The sequence below is a fragment of the Sinohyriopsis cumingii genome, chromosome 7 (assembly GCF_028554795.1).
Source record: "Sinohyriopsis cumingii isolate HCF-2022 chromosome 7, ASM2855479v2, whole genome shotgun sequence".
Lineage (NCBI taxonomy): Eukaryota > Metazoa > Mollusca > Bivalvia > Unionida > Unionidae > Sinohyriopsis > Sinohyriopsis cumingii.
The window spans coordinates 13,838,732-13,846,222 of NC_142967.1; positions in this window are offsets into that span (position 1 = coordinate 13,838,732).

The following is a 7,491-nucleotide window of genomic DNA, read 5'->3' on the forward strand; positions in this document are numbered from 1 at the left end:
CTGAATGGGGATAAAACTATATTAGTGGCAGCTTCTTGTTCTGAAGAAATTGTTTTAAATTTTTGTAATTAATTGCTTGTATGATTACTGAATACAAAGCTTCTAATTGGATTTGCTGTCACAGATGGACATTGGATTCCACAGAGTGACAATTAAATAACACATTTCTCATTGTTAGACCAAGATATCCCAAGTAGATATATGATATTATAAGACCAAGGAAGCAGCCTCAATAATTTGTCAAAAAGTAGGAGGTAGGTTCATTGTCAGTACAAGATATCCTTTGTACATATATTTGCCATGTGAAGACAAGGGTGCCAACCTCAATTCCTTTTTAAAAAGTAGGGGATGAGATACTTAATGACAAGATACACTTAGTAGATATATTTACCATGATGCCAACCTTAATAACTGTTTCAAATATGGGGGTGGGCTAGTTGTCAGACCATGATATCCGAAGTAGAATATATTTACCAAAATTGTGTAAAAGTGGGATGGAGGTACACTTATCACCAGATAAATATGCTATTAAATTGCATGTTTTATCAGTTCATGCATAATGCATACCCAACTATGAACAACAGAAACAAAAGTCTGCTGTCACATTGGTACTGGCCAGTCAATTCCTATGCCTTTTTACTCTAATTACAGTATTTCTCCCAAGAAAAGGCCTGGCAACCAGACAAATTTGTCAAGAAGTAGATGGTGGCCATATTATCAAATGAATATATCTTCATTAAACATGTCAGCATTTTGTACAAATGGGGGTGGACATATCATCCTATGTATATAATATTAGCATGCCCATGTTACATCTTTTCAATTATACTGCATGTCCAGTGGAGAACATCATGCTAAAGTCTGTTGATGCATAATGCACTGACCAAATAGGGTCTATGCTGTTTTGCTATACTCACAGTATTTATCCCAAGATAAGACCACACTAATAAAGTTGGCCTGTTATCAAGTATAGGCTTATCACTGGATAAATATGGTATGACTTGAAACTAACAGTGTAAAGCCTGATATGCTGGTGGATTGTTAAAATAAAGATTGGAGTGTAATCTGTTTGATGACTGTTATATAGGGATAACTAATATCATCTTTTCTTATTGGTCTGCCCGTAAGTTTTAAGTGGAATTCTTTTTGCATTTCAATCTTTTAAAACTGGGTGTATTCTATCATTTCACTATATGTTTGTCCATCCAATCATGAAAAATATCTTTTTAAAAATTTTGAATGGTGATATGCATCCAATAAAACTCAACTTATATACAACACTAACATAAAGCATATTACTAATCATATTCAGGTACCTAGCCCAGTGGTTAGTTCACAAAAAGGTGGGATAAGTTTTTCACATCAGTGAAGTTTCTTAAGTACTTTAGTACTTCAGTATGTTTCAGATGAAACTTTCACACATATGCATCACTGAATTGTGCATTGCCTACCCGTGCATTGGGTTCCTTTATATTCCAAGGTCAAACATGGAATGAGATGCATTTCTTAGACTAGTTTTCAGGTTTTTAATCTGGTACCGAGTTCCTGTGGATATATTTCTGGCCTAGATCACAAGGTTATTTGTAATATTCATACATTCTAATTTGTTTTTATTCCTTGAATCAAACATTTCTAAATATTTTTGTGTCCAATACATTTTTTTCCAACCAGAAAGCTTTGTATTGTTATAAATACCATGAAAATAAAAATATTTAAGAACCAGCCAAAAAGTCATGATTAAAGTTTTACAAATAATTACTTGTACAACCTCCTTTTCCCAATTTATAAAATGCATATGAAAAAAGACAGACAATGGATAATATTTTCTGAGTCCTTTCATATATAATTGTTAACAAGTAAGATCGAAGAACATTGACCTTGATCTGCCATAGAGTATTCAGGCAGATAATGTGCTGGTAGGTCTGGGTTGTTTGTAGTTGGATCTAACTCATGTAAGATATTTGATGAATACCTTCCAAAACCAATCAATAACAAGTAAACAGTAAACACTTGATTCAGCTCTTTTAAACTTGCATACCCTAGGCTAGACAAATCTCACCTCAATCTGACTTTATACCCAAGGCTAGACAAGTCTCACCTCAGTTTGTCTTCTATAGCCACAACTAGACAAATCTCACCTCATTCTGACTGGTGTACCCAAGGCCAGGTAATGTCAACTCAGTTTGACTTGTATACCCAATGTTTGGCAAATCTCACCTCAATTTGATTTGTGAATCCAAGGCCGACAAATCTCACCTCAGTCTGACTTGTATAACAACAGCTTGGCAAATCTCATCTCAGCCTGACTGGTATACCCAAGGCAAGGCAAATCGCACGTCAGTTTGACATGTATACCCAAAACTATCAAAATCTCACCTCAGTTTGACTTGTGTACTCAAGGCCAGGCAATGTCAACTGTTCTGACTTGTATATCGATAGACAGGCAAATCTCACCTCAGTCTGACTTATATAGCCAAGACTGGGCAATGTCACCTCAATGTGACTTATATACCCAAGGCTAGGCAAATCTCACCTCGGTCTGACTGGTATACCCAAGGTCAGGCAATGTCACCTCAGTTTGACCTATATATCCAAATCTCACCTCAGTTTGACTGGTATACCCAAGGCTACACTAATATCGCTTCAATTTAATTTGACTATCCAAGGCTATGAAAATCTCACTTCAGTTTTACTGGTATACCCAAGGCTACACTAATCTCACTTCAATTTGACTGGTCTATTCAAGGCTAAGCAAATCTCACTTCAATTTGACTTGTATGAACAAGGTTAGGCAATCTCATTACTTTATTTCTTTATGAAGTCATCAGACAATTTGATTTGTGTTAATGGGTAGTAAAATGCATATGCTGCCAATGCACAATAAAAGTCCAAGTTTCCAATAGTGAACAAATTTAAGAACATGTAAAATAGACTAATATGGAATAAAATTTAATCAGGTCATCTACATACGCATATTCCTTGTGTACTTCAAATAGCTATTTCCTGAATATGCATGCAAGGTTTACATAACAAATTTATGTTCAAAAGGTTTTCAAATGTCTAAAAAAATTGTGAAAAATACACATATTGGTCTTACAATTCTACTCAGGTTCTCTACACAGCATGCAAATATGCCAGTCTAATCTCATTTATGTTGAGTGATCTTTGTGCAATCTTGTCAACTTCTCTGATCAGATGCATGGATGGATGGAAATGTGAGAGAAAGTGTCCTTGTAACTAAGATCTATGGGCAATTTGTTTGACGTAGCTGGGCCTTTGTAAGCAAAAGAACGTTGTCTGTATGACTTCACAATACTAGTTTTGGAAATTGCTATTAGCATCATTTTGATATGACTCTCCTAATAGGATTTTATCAATAAACCATTCCTTATTTAATCGATTCCTCACATCCAGATTTTTAAAATTACTGTTCTGATTAAGTCTTTCAACATTCAAATGAAAATTATAGGTTACCATGCTTAGAATAAAATGGGGATGATTTTTAATGTATTGTTTGAACAGTTGATGTGTCCCCTGTACAAGTGCTGTGCAATGCATGAATGTGAATGTTTTTTTTCTGCCAAACACCAACATATACTAGTGAGATCTTTAATCGTTGGCTTTTTGGGATACTTAATGCAGATGACTTAGTATTACACCTTCTCATCGCTCTGTAGAAGAAATAGGCACATGTTCTTGAGCAAGTGACACTTTTCTTCATGGCTAACTTTAGCTAAAAGGAATATGGTATGTCTAAAGAATCAAATCACAACTATTGTTGCCAACTCTATTGGTTTGTTGGATAATGGCTAAACAAAAGCACACATGGGTAATTTACAGTTCTAGGACAGTTTCGATACAGGATTAATGGTGATGTCAATATACAATATGGACAAGTCAGTGGGGTGGAGGGGGCTAGCTACTAGAAAGCTGATGGACAAGACCATCAATAAAAGGAACTTGTGCCATTATCTGTGGGTAAATTTGTACGACATTTTCCAGTACTAGCATGAAGGAGAGTTACAAGTACTGCAACTTGGACTATATACGGTACATGACTTTTTTCTCTCATTATTTATAATTTTTATTCATGCCTGTAAATTGTACAGAATATATTTAGTAACATTTTGCCAATGTGACCTGCATCTGTTAAGAGCATAAAATTACATAGGATCTATAAATAGATTGTTACATGTGATGACAATTACTAATAATAATCTTAATAAGAAGTCTTAATGGTGCCTTTGGATTAATTTCTCATTGGCTGATGGGGTTTGGATGATTTTAAGAGTTCAGTAACTTCCCATTGGTTGGGCTAAGTCACATGAATAGGAAAGTTCGATATAAAATCAGTAGTAAGATTCATTATGTGGGATATATTGTGAAATATAGTTGTAATAGATGAAGTATGTAAGGAAAGAACTGAGCGATCAGTTTCACTCCTAGTTTGGAGTCATCCTCATTTCTTCTGTTCCTGTTACGTCTGCAGACAGTTTTATTTTGTACTAGATATTATTTGAGAGGAAAAACATTTGTTTGGACTGTTCAGTGGAAATAGAAAGTGCTCATTACTTGGACTATGATATTATTCTGGAACTATTATGAATTATTCAAAGGAGTTCTGACAATGCCATCATCATGATTCTTAGCAGACCAGTACATTTCCAGGGATTTCATAGATCTTTTTCAGGACTATTTTGGGTTCACATCATAGTATGTATATTTGATTTAATTTATATCTGATTTAATTTGTTTGTAAGTTTTTAAAAAAATTTTATTTTATTTCATTACATGCTAAGTAATCTAATTTTGTTTACTGGAATCTGATACTTTCCAGAAATTAGTCTCACCCGACTGTTTAGTCGAAAACACCTAAAAATAGAACTTTGTATCTTTTTGCTGACCTAGTTCCTGGCCTTCACAGAGAATTAAGTAAAGAACTTTTTTAAATTTATTTTTATTGTGGGATACATAGTGAGATCGAGGCTGTACTGGAATATGTGACTGTAGACATGTAAATAGCTTCTAAACTGTTCTGGAAGATGATCACGTGACCCTCATCCAGGCATCTGTTTTGCGCAGTATTCATATCAATGTCTATAGAGAATTATTATATCGATTTTATATCAATGTCTATAGAGAATTTAGTTAGCTGGGCTTTTACACTGGAAAGTGTTTGCTTGTGACCAGTTGGAGTTACATTTTAATTTTTATTCAAATTATTTGGATTCTGAAAGATTAATTCTTTTTCCTGGCAATATTTGAGTACTCATACAGAATTTTTGGACAAAGGCATTTCTTGAAATTTTAACCGGAAATTCAAACACCCGGAATATTGTTTGTGAATCAACAAAGAAATGCAGACACAACAGCACAATACTAGTTACAGTATACGTCATTGCCTTCCATTTTGGAATTTTCGTCAGGACTCATTGGATTCATTAGAACATTTCATTTCTAGGACATCTAAAATTTAATTCTTGGATTATTTCTGGATTCGATTTCTTAAAATCATAAGTTCTTATATTTTCATTTTTACATTGTTTTTCCAGGGAAATCAATTATTTCAATTTTTCAAAGCTTGTTGTTTTCACTCTTTCTTTGCTACTGTTTATTTAGAGCCTAAACAAGAAACATAAGACTATACGTTACTCTCAAACTTTCATTTATAACTTCGATAATTAAATTATTTGTCAAGTTGTACAAATCTTGTTGGTTTTGCTTCTTTCTGTTACTTATTTTGTGACCATAAAGTCATAACAATAAATATATATATATATATATATATATATATATATATATATATATATATATATGAATCACAAAATTTCTTACATAAGTTTGAGTATGGCATTCTTGGGGCTGCTGTAGTAATTTACTAGGCAACCATGTGTTTTCAAAAGTGTTTTCCTGGCTACTAAATAAAGCTTCAGTAAAAAGTCACCATGTACACAACTACATGTAATTACCTAATCCAATACAGACCAAATGTTGTCAGTGTATAATGGATAAATAACAGTTCACTGGTCTATATATCTACAGTACCCACATACTGTGCTGATCATCTTCCACTTGTGCTGGTGGAGTTTTATCTTATCTGCACCCCACATTACAGTATAACACCCAGGTGTTACTAGAGAAGTCGGATCTGGGTCTCTCAGTGATATGGGCAGTTTTATCCTATCTGCACCCCACCCCCATTACAGCATAACACCCAGGTGTTACTAGAGAAGTTGGATCAGAGTCTCTCAGTGATATGGGCAGTTTTATCCTATCTGCACCCCACATTACAGCATAACACCCAGGTGTTACTAGAGAAGTCTGATCGGAGTCTCTCAGTGATATGGGTAGTTGTATCTTATCTGCACCCCACATTACAGTATAACACCCAGGTGTTACTAGAGAAGTCGGATCAGAGTCTCTCAGTGATATGGGTAGTTGTATCTTATCTGCACCCCACATTACAGTATAACACCCAGGCGTTACTAGAGAAGTTGGATCGAAGTCTCTCAGTGATATGGGTAGCTGTATCTTATCTGCTCCCCACATTACAGTATAACACCCAGGTGTTACTAGAGAAGTCGGATCAGAGTCTCTCAGTGATATGGGTAGTTGCATCTTATCTGCACCCCACATTACAGTATAACACACAGGTGTTACTAGTGAAGTCGGATCAGAGTCTCTCAGTGATATGGGTAGTTGTATCTTATCTGCACCCCACATTACAGTATAACACCCAGGTGTTACTAGAGAAGTCAGATCAGAGTCTCTCAGTGATATGGGTAGTTGTATCTTATCTGCACCCCACATTACAGTATAACACCCAGGCGTTACTAGAGAAGTTGGATCGAAGTCTCTCAGTGATATGGGTAGCTGTATCTTATCTGCTCCCCACATTACAGTATAACACCCAGGTGTTACTAGAGAAGTCGGATCAGAGTCTCTCAGTGATATGGGTAGTTGCATCTTATCTGCACCCCACATTACAGTATAACACACAGGTGTTACTAGTGAAGTCGGATCAGAGTCTCTCAGTGATATGGGTAGTTGTATCTTATCTGCACCCCACATTACAGTATAACACCCAGGTGTTACTAGAGAAGTCGGATCAGAGTCTCTCAGTGACATGGGTAGTTGTATCTTATCTGCACCCCACATTACAGTATAACACTCAGGTGTTACTAGAGAAGTTGGATCGGAGTCTCACAGTGATATGGGTAGTTGTATCTTATCTGCACCCCACATTACAGTATAACACCCAGGTGTTACTAGAGAAGTCGGATCAGAGTCTCTCAGTGATATGGGTAGTTGTATCTTATCTGCACCCCACATTACAGTACAACACCCAGGTGTTACTAGAGAAGTTGGATCGGAGTCTCTCAGTGATATGGGTAGTTGTATCTTATCTGCACCCCACATTACAGTATAACACCCAGGTGTTACTAGAGAAGTCGGATCTGGGTCTCTCAGTGATATGGGTAGTTTTATTCT